This window comes from Kogia breviceps, chromosome 16, assembly GCF_026419965.1.
Source record: "Kogia breviceps isolate mKogBre1 chromosome 16, mKogBre1 haplotype 1, whole genome shotgun sequence".
Lineage (NCBI taxonomy): Eukaryota > Metazoa > Chordata > Mammalia > Artiodactyla > Physeteridae > Kogia > Kogia breviceps.
In genome coordinates this window covers 66163583-66178379 of record NC_081325.1, presented here as the reverse complement: position 1 = coordinate 66178379, position 14797 = coordinate 66163583, and the positions used below count along the sequence as shown (strand labels likewise).

Genomic DNA, 14797 nt, shown 5'->3' with positions numbered 1-14797 from the left:
AAAGGTCAATGCTAGTTAGAATCATTTGGTTGGACTGAAACTAGAGAGGGTTTTCATTGATGATAGCTTCTTGGAGAAGGCCAGCCTTGAAGAGAGAGAGAGAGAGAGAGAGAGAGGAAGAAGTTCCTTCGTGTTCCATTAAGAACATGGAACTAGTGGCAGAAGTGCTTAAAGAAAAAAAAGCCCCTTTGCTTCTCTTTGCAGCTGCACATACCCTTCCAGACTGGGACACTTCCTTGTTCCATGCGGGCGGCCCACGGGGCTCCCAGAAAATTGAGTGTGGCCTTAAACAAGTGCCAAAGCACACTCTGGGATCCAGCTGCCTCCCAGGCCTAGGGCTGAGCTCCTGGGCTGTATTTTCATCAGTGAACTGGCAGTCATAAATGTCAAGCCCTGATCAGCATAATCCCAGCTTAGTTCACGGCAAGGAAAGGTGGCAACAAGAAGATTTCCTATTTTGGAAAAAAAAAAAAATTGCTGAACTTGGGCTGGTATAATATTAGCAGTGTTAACGTTCTATACGGCTTTTATCTCCAGTAAGTTCGCGATTACTTAAGCGTTTGTGGGAATTCGATTTCTTTGTAATCAAGACAAAGCACAACATTTTGGTACCTTCTCTGATTGCTAAGGATGGCTGTTTTTCAGGTGGAGGAACTAAGGAGAACATATCTGGTGTAACGCTGCAGTAAAAATAAATTAAAAAGTGACGCATCATGAAGATGTAGCTCTCTGGTAGCCTCTGTTTCAAGAAACCCCTGCTACCCCTCTTGCCTTCTTCAGATCCTATGGCTTCAACCTTGAAAAATAAAGGTAGCAGGTAGGGTGCTCGAGTGCCTGGAACTCAGAGTATTTGTACAAGTAAACACAGAGGAAAACTACACAAAAACCAAGCACAACTGCATTTTTAACAGTTTGAAAACTGTTCTACCCCTAACGAGTTCAAATTTAGATTACGGTAGCCTCCTGGGCTCTCCCAGTTCATGTGTATGCTTTTCTTGTTTTTTTTTTTTTTTTTTTAATCCTAAGTATTTTATTGTATGCTGCTGCCAGTGTATATAAAACAACTACCCTTGCGAAACAGAAATTCATGAATACTCAGGGAGGTAGATGTTAAGGACTGACAAAAGTACAAGTTTGTATAGTATGGCACGTGTTATAGAGACAGGCTTTTGTACTGGCTTCAAATTCAGCTTTCCTTTGAATATTCACCGGTTTATGAAAAGTGGTTTAGAAAACCTTGCAAAGATTCATTTTGCTACAAAAAGGAACAGACTTTCTGGGGTCTGAAGGGATTTGAAGAGACTCCAGTCAGCAGCGGGTCATGTTGAGCGTTCTACAGACAGAATTGTTTCAAATCTGCAGCTGCCTGGGAAACCTTCACAGGGTTGAGCCGGGCCTCCAGCCGGACCTGTTGAACCACTTTCTTCGTCGCAGCGACGCTGGAAGGACCAGACGTGGTGCACTGGGCAGGTCGGCACACGCCCACGTGTATGCTTTTCCTAAGCAATTTTTAATGCCAAATATGTTGATTTTCTTGACGAAAAGCATACTGAAGAAAAAGCATTGTCAAGTGTGTGTGTGCGCGTGTGTGTGTGTGTGCATGCGTGTGCGTGTGTGTTGGGGGGAGAAGGGTGCTGATTCTAAACTGAACACTGAGAGATTGTTTGAGGACACGACTTTATTTTATAGCAATAGTTTGGGGCATTTTAAATAACTCAGATAGGTCATGCATGGATACCCTCTATCCCCAATGGAAAGCAGCATCACCGAATTCCATCAGCTTTGCAGAAGGTGCAAAGCTCACCTCACCTGCCAATCTCTACAGATGTCAGCCTTGCATGAAAACATGACAGCCAGCGTCTCAGAAAGGAAAGAGATCTGCCAATTCACCTACCTTGCATATTTCACAGACAGGAAATCTGAAAAGGATTCAAGTCCCCGAAGTTTGGTTGTTTATACTGATCCCGGCACTGGTATGTTGCCGGGGCCGCCACCTGTCAATTTCGTCCCACCTACCCAAAAGGGGAAGCTGGAAGGGTGCATGTGCCATGACTGTAGAATATGGAATATTAAAATAAAAAACATTCCAGCTCTTTGATTTCCTTTGATTTTTGTGGGTAATACAATAACCAGAATGAGATAGCTGAAACCAATAAAATCTGATTTATAGCATTAAAGGCAATCTTTATAGCACTTATTTATGGTACATTGCATCTAAAATCCAATTTCACAGGCTGCTGTTTGAAACTTTCTGTTCAATCATAAATACACTATATACACTGTACCTCAGTGCCATAGAGTTCGATGATATAAATGTCTGTACCCCCAGAAGGTATAAAAATTCAGTTACTATGGTGGTGAGCGAGCTTGACAGTAATTTTCCTAACCAACTCTTCAACCAAAAAGATCCAGTCAGCACTTGATAAATACTGAAACTGCTAGCACTCCTATCATTAAACAAACAAAAAGGAAAAAAAAAAATCACTCCTCAGATAACTCGATATTCTGGAATGAAATTAATTGAAAAGAAGTCGTATAGAAATGCTATACCTGGTGACGCTGAAGAATGCTTGCGTTAACGTTGCAGGGTATATTTTCTTTTCTTTTTTTTTTTTTTTGTGGTACGCGGGCCTCTCACTGTTGTGGCCTCTCCCGTTGCAGAGCACAGGCTCCGGACGCACCGGCTCAGCGGCCATTGCTCACGGGCCCAGCCACTCCGCGGCATGTGGGATCTTCCCGGAGCGGGGCACGAACCCGTGTCCCCTGCATCAGCAGGCGGATTCTCAACCACTGCGCCACCAGGGAAGCCCTGCAGGGTATATTTTCAAGCCAATGAGCAAAAGGACTTTCTTGCACGACATCGTCGGTATTAAGAAAAGACACATGGCTAGGTCTATCCATACTACTTTGGAAATATAACCTGAAGTGTCTACATTCATACACTTGAACGTAGAGGACTATATTCTGCTCAATTACTATAATCATTGTCAAAGAGAGGGCAAGGAGTACGTGCTGACTTTCCGAGAACTGCCATCTGAAACTTAAGCAACTTCCCATCGATTTAAAAAGGGTTTTATCTGAAAAAAAATTCAACTCTCCATACACTTTGCTTGCCACGCATTCGATAAAGAGAGGCTGGGATCCTCGCCTGCTCTGATGAGCAAGCGAACTGTTGCTCTGTGAGACACCACATCCCTCAGCACTGAAGTTTTGTTTCCTAAATACATTTCGGCCTCATTGTCATCCAGAAATGGGTACCATGCACCCATCACCTGGCTTAGGTGCTATGCTGATAAGTTATTCGAGAATAAAATTCAGGACTCAAATATATCAACAAATGACAAAAAGTGGCAGAAATAGTGAAGAGATTCAATACCCAAATAACTGCCAAGCACTGTCCTATGCCAGGAGTGCATTGGGATATTGTGGGGCTTGACGCTAAGACAATTTGAAGTCCTCCTTAAAAAAAAAAGAATACCAACTTCAAAACTTAATATTATTTATCAGGGATTTGTACAAGTGAAAGCCAGATACTTAAGCCTCATTAGCGACAAAGTAAAAGTATTTCTGGATCTTGTTTTTCCCATATCATTCCTGATCCTCACACAAGCCCAGCAAGGACAGCATTATTCTTCAAATGAGGACCTGAGGCTCAGACGCGTTGCCCCATTGGACTCTGTTAGGGATGCGAGCTCAAGCGTGTCTCTCTGGAAACCCATGCACACTGTTGCGTTTCGGTTTAAGTTAATTGAGGTTTGGGCTGTTATCACCTGTGGTTCCCGGAGATGGGGTAGTGGTCTTCCTTGTTTTAGCCCCCAGAGAATTCTCTACAGCAAGGGAAGGCTTAAGCGTGAATCAGAGGCACCTGGAAGTCTCGTGAAGTCACAGATTGTGAGCCCCACCTCCAGGGTTTCTCAATCAGTAGGTCTGGGTGGGGTCTGAGAATTTCCCAGGTGATGTTGATGTTGCTTGGCCGGCGCCATGCATCTATGCAGCTGCTGACCTTGAGAAACTGAGCGAATTCCAGCATCCTGCCCGTCTCTCTTCTTCCAGTGAAACCACAGTTACTGTAGTTCAGGGGTACTTAACCAGCTCAGCTAAAATGGAGCTAAACCCCACCCCTTCATGCAAGATTTCAGCTGGACTAAGAGTAGCTGGCATACAAAATAAGCTGAAAAGGAAGAATGTTAGTGACGAATTATGTTGGAAGAAAAGATAGCATTAAAATACAATTCAACAATGAGAAACTCAGTATATTTAAATTAGCCTCACTATAGCACAATTTAAAACTGTTACGTAATGGTAGTTAATGAAAACTCATATAAATACCCTAAATGTTCTGTAAACTAATAGAAAAATAGAATCAATGAATATGGTGAGAAGCCAAGGAAGGAGAATCACCAGGTGGGGGGGGGGGAGGCAGAAACTAAGGGACTAAGGGCATGAAATGTCATTTGAAATTGAGTTAGTAGAGTTTAATCAAGGTATTTAAATGCATTCTACAAGAGAGTACAACTTACATTCTGTATTTAAGTGATATTCAATATGATGATGATGGACTTTTATTACAGGAAAGCTATTCAGTGATGCTTATGAAACGACTGTAGACAAATTATCTCTATGACATACTACAAAAGTCACATCCATAAATTAGTTTAAGATGTCAGCACTAAGTATATGGAGGTTTGAAAGACTTTAGTTCACTCTGAACTCTTAATGACTCTTGAATATGTTTATGGAGAGAAGAGATGAGCCTTTTGCCATTAGTATCTCATGGATTATTCTGCAGTAAACATCCTGTGTATTAGCTCTTTGGTTGGAAGCCCAGGGGGCTCTTTGTTTATTCAACAAAGAATTATTGACACCTACTAGGTACCAAGGATACACAAATTAATAAGATACTTATTCAAAGAATTAGCCAACTACATTATCCTCTTTCTATTCTACTTGAAGAAAGGAAACAGAATTAATACAACTATCTAGTAATTCATCTCAGACAAAGAAAAATAATTTGAGCTTTGGGTTTATGGACTTTTTCTTCTGATAGGTGTGCAATCTATAGGAATGGATGGTCAGAGATTCCATAGTTTTCTCACATAGTGATCTTTGTATTGGATAAACGACTAGTTTTTAAGAAATAATGTGAATGTGGGCCCCTTGGTATAATATTTTCTGCTTCCAGGAGCAGAGGTTCTTGGGCAGGGTTTGTGTGCAGTGGAGTTTACACAGGAAATGTTCAAAGAGGGGGAATTGGTGGCGATTCTGATAATGAGAAGAGATTAAGAGTGTTTCCAAATAGGATCACAGATTTTTCAGAAAAGGAACCAGTGATTTTCTGAGGAGCTGGTAATAAAATTTGCCTTTGATCTAAAATGATATAAAAGAAAGTTTTGCATTTTCCTAGAAAAGGTACCATCGGTGGCAATAAATCTTAGCTCTAACCTCCTGTCAATTATCTACCTTATGGATCAGTGCACAAGGAAACAATGAATTCCCAACAATTATCATGGGATACAGACACCTTCACATAAGAGAGATTTCATAAGAAAATAAAGATATGCTCTATAATATCAGCATTCAATATCACTCTTGCTTTCTAAAAATGACTTCTATAAATTTATTTTTCACTCCACATTTCATAGGCAGATGGTTGAAAAAAATACTCTTTAGCAAAAAACAAAAAACAAAAAACAACAACAATAAGAAAACCCAAAACAGAAAAGCCAGTTTTTCTTCTCAGTGTCAACTGTATTTCCATGAATTTACAATATCTGAAAATAATTATTTTAATTCTCTCTAACGTTGTTAGCAACAATTTGAAAAACAACCATTTTTATGGAGTATAATTAGGGAAATAACAAATTCCTATTAGAAGCAGATCACTTAAATGATGCAACTGCCTTACCAAGTAAATTTCAGGTCACGTATATCAAATGGTGCCAGGGCCACCATGAAACCAGCTTTTGGTACATTCCATCTGAGGAGATGCTGCCCATTTGCAGAATGCCTAGGACAACATGTCGAAATGCACTTCACAGGTGTCACAAGGTCTTAAAACTTTCATGCCTCACCGAAATCTTCTAACCGAGTCCTCTAATGCTTGTGTTTACTCTGCTTCATTTACTTTCAAGTTCACATCAAGTCTCAGAACTCTGAACTAGGAGAGACCATGGAGATGATTTAGTCTCTTCCCTTCCAAATCATCTTCAGGTGTGATTAACTGAGACCCAAAAAATCTAGTGAGGTGTCCAGTGTCTACGTCTGGGTGATGAAAGGGCCAAGATTGAGCGAGACTCTGGTCACGTGACTCACTGTCCATCGACGTTGCTCTCACTGTGCCATTTGATGAATGATCTTCACGGAGCCCTGACACCTTCTTTGGAATTACATGTTCTCAGCAGCAATCTGAGAGCAATGCATTTGAAGAGCCAGTAAAAAGGGAAGCAGGAATTTGTACATGGAATTCTTGAAGTAGCTACCCTTGGTCTAACCCACAGAACTATTACTAGGATCAATTAATATAATGTAGGTGAAGTGATAAAGTGACAGGCTTTGTACACCAGAAAGCATGATACCGATAAAAGGGATTTTCAAGATCATAAAACCTAAGACGTTATTCTGTGAAAGTTTTGTAAAGAAAAACCTAGATGTCTTACCCAAGATGTATGGAATACCACAAAATATCTATGCCAGATTGTACCCACAAATAAAATAACTGGATACATTTTAAAGATGTATTATAAACAAATGTTAAGAATAATCTTATTACAAAAATGTATCTGAGATGGAAACAAGTCTGAAATTCAGCAAAAATTTAACCAGTGTTTGTAGAACTTTGGTTGCTTTCTAAAACGGTAACAAAATGTCAATTCTCAGAGGAAGAAGTTAAAAATAAAGCCATAATCTCACATTTTCATAATTAAAAGGAAATGCATTTTCAACTGCCTATAACATGATAACATCATTTCCTGTCAGCAATTTTTATACATATGCAGTTCTGAGCCTTCAATAGTCTTAAAGCTATTTATAGCGCTAATAAGAAATTGGATTCTAACAAATTAACAGACCTTTTTCCCCGTGAAAGACCAAATTGAACGAAGATTTACAACATGGGAAGTTTTTATTATTCATGCTTTTTTTCTCTCTGGAAAGCCTGTAACCGACTATCATCACCAATACCCACCCCTGACGTCACTCCCAGACCTGAGTCAGCCTTGCAAATTCTTGCTAGCCTCTTAAGACACCTAACTTCCTCTCCTCCATCGAGCCTTCCTTGTCACCTCTCTGTCTTTGCCTAGTTCTCCGAACACGTAACTCTGATGTTCCTGCTGTCCCCTGCTAATAATCTTTGTACTTACTAGTCTATCACAGTTCCCCGGACTTCGAACTCCATAGATGTAGGAGTACCTTACGGATCTGTGTACTCACAGCACAGCACGGTGCCTGACACTTGTGATGGTCAAGATAAGCTTGCTCACTTTGCTAAAGCTAACCTTCCCCATCAAACATCTTTTTATTGACTATTTCTCGCAGTGAAATTAAAAAGAGGAACTTCTAGAGACAAGCTTTCTTTTGATTAATTGGCTCAACTCAGTACATGACCATAAAAAAGCAGTCAAGTATTGAATGTTTAGTATTTACTGCTGAGTTTACAATAACAGTGTTCTGATAGAAAATGGCATCATGCAGGCAGATTAAAAAAAATCCAGAAAGCACACCCACAAAAAGTTAAGTGTATTCTCAAAATAAATAGTATATGGTGATTGAACAGAAACAAACTTTCTGATTTTTATCTTTCTGTTTTTCCACTGGTTTCTGAACACAGGAGAGATTCTGCACTACCACCTCAAAGTAATGTGGTCAAAGTTTATTTATTCATTGAATACTGAGCCACCAGGCCACATCCTAGGTACCAGCTCAACAGGGGACAAAAAAAGTCCCTGCTTTCAAAAGACAGCACAACTTAGTAGTGGTGAGGGATGCAGACCACCTGGGTTTGAGTTCAAGCTCCATCACTTATGAGCTGTGACATCTTATGTAAGTTACTTAACCTCTCTGGGCTGCAATTTCCTAGTCTATAAAAATGGGAACAATATTACCTATGTCATGGGGTGTTGAGTATTCAATGAGTTAATATTTGTAAAGTTCTTTAAAGAGTGCCTGGAATGTATGATATAAATAAATGCTTGACAACATTTCAAGGCGCTTAAATTCTACCAAAAAGAGACAGACACAAAACACAGACATATGTAATTGGTCACGTGGTGATTACTGCTGTGAAGACAGTAAGAGGGGCAAGGGAACAGAGGATGGAGGTCCTTGCTCGCTCATACAAGGTGGTCTCCCCCAGAAGGCCTCTCTGATAATGTGACTTTTGAGCAGAAACCTTAATAAGTGAGGAAGGAGCTCTGGAAATCTTGGAGGAGTCACAGGCAGAGGAACCAACTGAACTAGCTCTGAGGAGGAAGACAGCTTGGAGCATTGACAGAACCACAGGAGACTACGGAGAGGTGCTGAAGCAAAGCCAGTGAGGAGGAGAATGGCCAGGGAGCAGGTCAGAGCAGGAACAGAGAGAGGAACCCCGTAGGGCCTTGCAGCTCACAGGAAGGAGCACACATTTTAACGAAAAACCACTGGAGGATTTGGAATGGAAGGGTAATGCTACTGGATTTTTTTTTATGAGAAAAAGTATATAACTTTATTGAAAACATTAAATGGAGAGATATACCATGTTCACAAACGGGAAAATTCAATTTCATGTTGATGTTGATTTTCCCCGAACTGATCTATAGATTCAGTTGGGTTCCATTCACTACGGTGATTTTTGTTGGTAGAACTTGACAAGCTGATTCTAAAGTTTATATGGAAGAGAAAGGGCCAAGTATAGATCTTAGGAGATCTAAGATAAAGACAGATAAAATGATCAGTGGGACAAGAGAGAAAAATAAAGTGTGGTATATTCAACGGATCACTATACAGCAAGGAAAAAGAATGCTCTACAGCCACACACATTAATTTGGATAAATCTGAGAAACATAATATTGAAGGAAAAAGCAAACCACAGAAGAATAAACATGGTATGGCTCCATTTATATAAAGTTGAAAAACATGCAAAACCAGTACAAACATATGTAATAAAATCACAAAGCAAAGCAAGGGGGTGCTTAAGACAGCACAGTGTTTCCTCTACCAGGGAGGGGCACACAGGGACTTCAAAGGAAACAGTATCCATTTCTTAAATGCAGGTGGGGAGAGTGTTGTTTCTCTTTATTTTATAAATATTTCCTTGTATCTTTTCACTATTAAAAAACAACAACAAGAAAAGATATTCTGGAGGGTGAGGGGTAAAGTAGTGGAGGAAACAGGAAGTTGGCCAATGCTCATGGACAGCACAAAGTGACAGGTGCACCAAGTTCCTAACAGAGCTAAAAAATAGTAACAGAGCACGATGTTTAGAAAAACGAAGGAGTCCTAGCAGCTCAAACCTTTGTGGGCATGTGCAGGGCCTGTCGGAAGGGTGGGCTTCTCTGAGGGCTCTTGGAAGGCAAGCCCACCACGTCAGTGGAGGACTACCGCCCTCCCGCAGCAGCACGTGTAGATTTTCACTTAACCCCATTTTTGGTCCAGTCCCTCACCCTCACCCCAGCCGGGTAGCTGCTTGGCTGCAAGGGGTCAGGTAGGTCCTGGGGGGAGGGGCAACCTAGCTGCTTCTCATAGAGACCTTGAATCAGTCCCTACTATCTGCTCCAAACCTTGCCTTCCACCGTGCTGGTGGAATTCCTGAACCTCTCCAGGGCTCCTGGGGGGCAACCGGGCTGCCTCTCGGCCCCTCCAAGAGGGGAACGCTTAATTTCAACTTCTGATTCTCTAAGAGAGTAGATGAGCCTCTATCCACTTTCCATCTTTGAGAATGTTGTCAGGCTCTTTGGTCTACTGCTGTCTCCCTATTTTCTTTGTCTTTGTAAATTTACATCACTTTTAATTTCTTTACTATCATTTTAGATTTTAAGAGGAAACCAACTCACATGTTTAAACCTGCCACATTTCACTGGAAGTGTCTATCTACTATATTTAAATATAAGTGTTTAACAAGTAGCTCCCGAAGAGTCCAGAGAGGAGGAGCTTAGCAGTCTCAGCGCCGTCCAGCCAGCACAGATGCTCAAACATCCCCACCTGATTTCTCTGCCTCGATTTTTCCAGCTGTTCAAGGGTGAAGGAGAAAGCACAAAGGTCTGGGTTCAAATCCGGACTCCTCCATTTACTACCACGTGATCTTATCACATCAACGCTCAGAGCTTTATCACCCACATCCCTGCTGCCCAGTGCACCGGGTTAGCTGGAGAGAAGTTCGCTGAAATTGTTGCTGTGAAGTGTTCCTAACTATAAAGCACTGAACCTGGGAAAGAATTCTGGACTCTCATACCCTGGATCGCTACATTCTGCCTTTAGCTGCTGGCCACACACCCCCCCACCCCCCTGCCCCAAGGCCGCGGGAGGAAGAGCCCTGGCGCCTCACACCCTCAGGCCTTCTGTGGTTCCCAGGCCTGCCAATCAGAGGAACCAAAAACAGCAGCCCGGGCAACAGTGAAGGTCCAGAAACCCACAAAGACGGAGGGAGTCCGAGAAGCAAGTGGGCACTTTATTAACCCGGCAAAGGGGCAGCTGGGCAGGCCAAGCGGCTCCCTGCCAGACCCTTCGCTGGACTCAGGGGCCACTGAGAGAGGCAGAGCCGCAGGGCCCAAGCCCCGGACACTAGGAGTCCAAGCTGGGCAAGGGCAAGGCTAAGGGCGGGGCTGGAGTTGCCTAAAGCATGCATCAAGTACCAGCCTGCCGCCCCTTCTGAGGCTGGGGGTGGCTCTGAAATGAGTCCCCTCTCCCATTCCCCACTCACTGTACAGCTCACGCTCTTCCTGGAGTCAGGAAGCCATGAGTCCCACATCAGCTGTGGTCTAGAAGGTGATGCCGGACCCCCTGGCAGCGGGGAGGCCGGGAAGGGCCAGAGACAGACAAGGAGCCAGCGCGGCCCCAGGGCCGCCTGAGGCTTGCGGGAGGGGCCCAGGTCGTAAGAGTGCCGGCCCCGAGCCCACTCCCACGTGGTCTGGCCCCTCTGCAGCAACATCGCACGGAAGCGCAGCGCAGCCGCGCACAGCGGTGCACACGCCACACACGTGTCGGTCACGAGGCCAGCGCGAACTGCGCCGGAGACGCTGCCTGTGCGCAGCGTGTGCCGGGGCAGCAGGAGGCGCGCGGTGGTGTGTGCAGGGCTGTGTGGGCTCGCAGCAGGGCTGACGGCTCAGGGCCCGGCAGCACACGGACGTGCGTGCAGCAGGACGCCTGCGGCCTGAAGCAGCAGACACACGCAGGATGCAGCGGCGCCAGGCGGAGCAATGCCCGCCGCGCGGTGGCCTCCGGCTTTGGCACTGGCAGCAGTAAGCCCAGCCCTGGCCCGGACCACGGCCGGCCAGCATCACGGCCCGGATGCTGGGGTCCGAGCGCAGGAAGAGCCCCCCACGTTGCCCAGTAGGTTGAGCAGCTGGAAGGCTGCCGGCGCGAGCTGCAGGGTCCGGGCCAAGAGTCCCAGCGGGGGCGGCCCGGGACCCAGCAGCAGCACGTAGGCCAGTTCCTGGCCCGCGGCCGCGGCTCACAGCGCGGTGGGCCCGAGAGGCGGACGCCGCCTCCGCGCTCCCCACCGCCCGGGGCTGCCCTACGGCCTGGACCCACTAGCGGTGGATCCCGGGTACCCCGCCGCTTCCCGCTGCTGGGTTTTTGTGGTAAAAGGATCACCATGGCTGCTGTGTAGAGAAGAAACTCTAAGGAAGGCGAGGAGTTAAGCAGGCTAGTGAGTGATGACGTATCTTTGAAGATGGAGGGGAACATAGGATGTGGCCAGGTTCGGGTTATTTTCTAGGTTAGTCCCCAGCATTTCCTGACTGAGAGATGTTGGGTGAGAGGGAGAGGAGTCCAGGATGACTCCAAGATTTGGGGTCCAAGCTCCTGCAGGGATGAAACTGCCATCGACTGAGACGCGCAAACTAAGGGGAAGCGTTATCCGTCATAGGTCCGTGTTCCTCCTCAGAAATCCGCAGTGGCCCCCGCTTACTTTGTAAAGTAAGTCCCCTGGGCCTTCCGTTCAAGGTCCTGTTGACACCACATGCATTTCGTCCGCGCCCTTTCTGCTCCAGCCAAGCTCGACCCATTGTCTCGTCCCAAACCTCCACCATTGGATGACTTTTTCATGATACTCCCTTTCCTGGAAGTACTTCCTCCTCTTGTATGCCTAAGAAAAGGTCACTTAGTCCTTCCGTGATTAACTTCCGTAATTTCCAATTCTCTGATGAAGGCTTCTCTGGTATTTCGCGGCAGGTGGCTTTGGGCTTTGTACTTTTGTCACACATATTCCATTTCACCTTAAGTTATTTTATATAGTTGTTTGTTTCATCAAATAGACTGAAACCTCTTTGAAGGCAGAGATCATATCCTATTTATGTCAGTGGGTCTACAGTTCCTAACACACTACTTGCATTAAATAAAAATATTTCTGTCCAAATGAAATTAACATGTGTATCACTTCAAATCTTTTGATATGAAAACAATCAAGTGCTCTCTTTACAATATGTTAATCTGATAATTTTATTTTTCATTTCATCAAATGAAATGAAATGTCTGTGTAAAAATTTTTCTTCATTTATAAAATGTTGATAGGTAAATAAGAACAGAAAAGAAAAGAAAGTTATAATGAAAGGGAGAATTGATGTGTCTCCAGTTTTTTTGCTTTTCTTTTTAAGCCTGATACGTTTCTTTGGCTGATTATGAAGGTAATACCCTTGAGCTTTACATGATAAGGTTAAAAATGTCTCTATGATATCCCAGTATAGTATATAGTTCAGGCAATATGCCTTAAGATTTTCTTTTTCTCTCTTTTTTTTTTTTTTGCACAGCTACAAGCTTCTCTGGGGAACCGGCTATAACACAAAGATTTGGTACTATCTGTCTCTTCCATTTCAGAAAACTAGAAATTATGTGCCTTGAGATACAAGGCAGTAAAATATTGATGGTATAGTACATTTCAGTAGAGTAGAAGGTATTCTAATTAACATGATAATCAACACAGGCTTTTTCATGGAACAGATTGTATAATGGAAAATTTTTATGGATTTTGATCAACATATTTCACCCTCAGAGGGATTTCAAGCTTCTGGTGTTATTTCTCCTTTCTGGACACCATGGTACACAATTAAGGCAAACGAACAAAGGAAGAACCCAACATTAACTTATAAATCAGCTATCAGTGACTGACTGCGTAAGGGAATAACCCCAGTCCCTGGCATTTCTGAGAGCTATATCATATTGGGGGCGCTGGAAATCACTAATGCCCTGAGAGATTCTCTAGTGTTTTTGATATTCATGCGTAAGCCTCATTCTCCATCCAAAATTTTTGCTTAAAAATAAATAATTCTACCTGGGGCAGGAAGAGCTCAAGCTTTAGTATATGACATAGTTACCTTCTTTTTTGGAGCACAAATTCTGCCACACATGGAACTGAATATTTTAGATATAAAATCTTAATTTTCACAATAACCTAGGAGGTCATTAACTTTATCCCCAAAGGCACAAACTGAAGCTTGGAGAGATTAAGTCACTTCCCCCCAAGGCTACAGAAGCCATTAGCTGTAGGAACTGGGCTTTGAACCCCAGGCTATCTGACGCCAGAATCCATTCCCAGAGTCATTCCTTTATGTTACTGTCTGTGTCCTGAGATCCACCTATGAGCCTGTGTGCCCTGTACTGTGTTCTCACTAGGGATATGTTGGCGAAGAACAGCACAAAATCTGCTGTCATGCAGCTTACCTAAGAGCTCTGTAGCGGAGAAAGGAAAAGAACTTCTATCGTGTATGCTTTCTTGAAGATTTAAGGAGAAGGCTGTATTGCCCTTCCTAGAACATTTTCTATCAACATATTTTATCAGAAACATTAAAGTGTTGTATATTTCAAATTCAAGTATGTTTGAATGGAATTATTTCCATTAAACTCATGGGAAAATTTTCATAGAACATCATGATTTTTCCTCTGTTATAGTCCCTCTTTGCCATTGAAGAAAATGTCCCTATGATCTTGACAATACATAACTGTGTCAGACATGACCTACTGAGGAATCTACTGGCACACACTGGGAGGCAGTGTCAGCTGAGTTCTGCTCCTGGCATCGCCATGATGGACTCAGTTCTCTACCATAAGATGCACATCATATGCATTTGCATTATATTGGATTGTTATCAATAAACACCCATCTATTATTTATGCCTCTGTAGCTCATAGAAACATTTTGCACTGTCATCTCTCTGACCACAGGTTCTCAGAAACATTCATAGTCTATTTTGAAACTAAATTTTACAAGGATGTTAAAAATGAAAAATAAAAATCCCCCAAGGCGTAACCCACGGAGAAGTCCTCTCTTTACAATTTAGTGCTATCCGTCCAAACATCTGAATATTCATATCCCTCCATACGGAAATCCTTGACTTCTTATATTGAATCATTTAAAACACTGACTCATTTAATTTTGGATTCTTTTTTGCCTGGTCTTTAAATTTTAATGGAACCTTCCCTTGAAAAACTTCATAACGTATCATTTACTTTATGCATTGGGATACAATTGTGCCAATTTTACTAGATACTCTGGTTAGTAATATGGGGAAAAATTGGCTGTGGGAGATCATATGAACAATATGTGAGGCCCAAGAGACTTACGAAAATAAAAGTATGTAATATTTCATAGACAGGTCTAAGGAGTAAATAA

The 14797-nt window shown here is 43.0% G+C and overlaps 1 protein-coding gene and 1 pseudogene across 1 annotated transcript in view; both read right to left on the bottom strand.

Moving 5' to 3' along the window:
• Nucleotides 1–14797, bottom strand: part of HS6ST3 (heparan sulfate 6-O-sulfotransferase 3) — a 677449-nt gene that overhangs the window by 194880 nt on the left and 467772 nt on the right. The gene's annotated exons all lie outside the window — the stretch shown is intronic.
• On the bottom strand, nt 1256–4030 carry LOC136792832 (guanine nucleotide-binding protein G(I)/G(S)/G(O) subunit gamma-5 pseudogene; annotated as a pseudogene).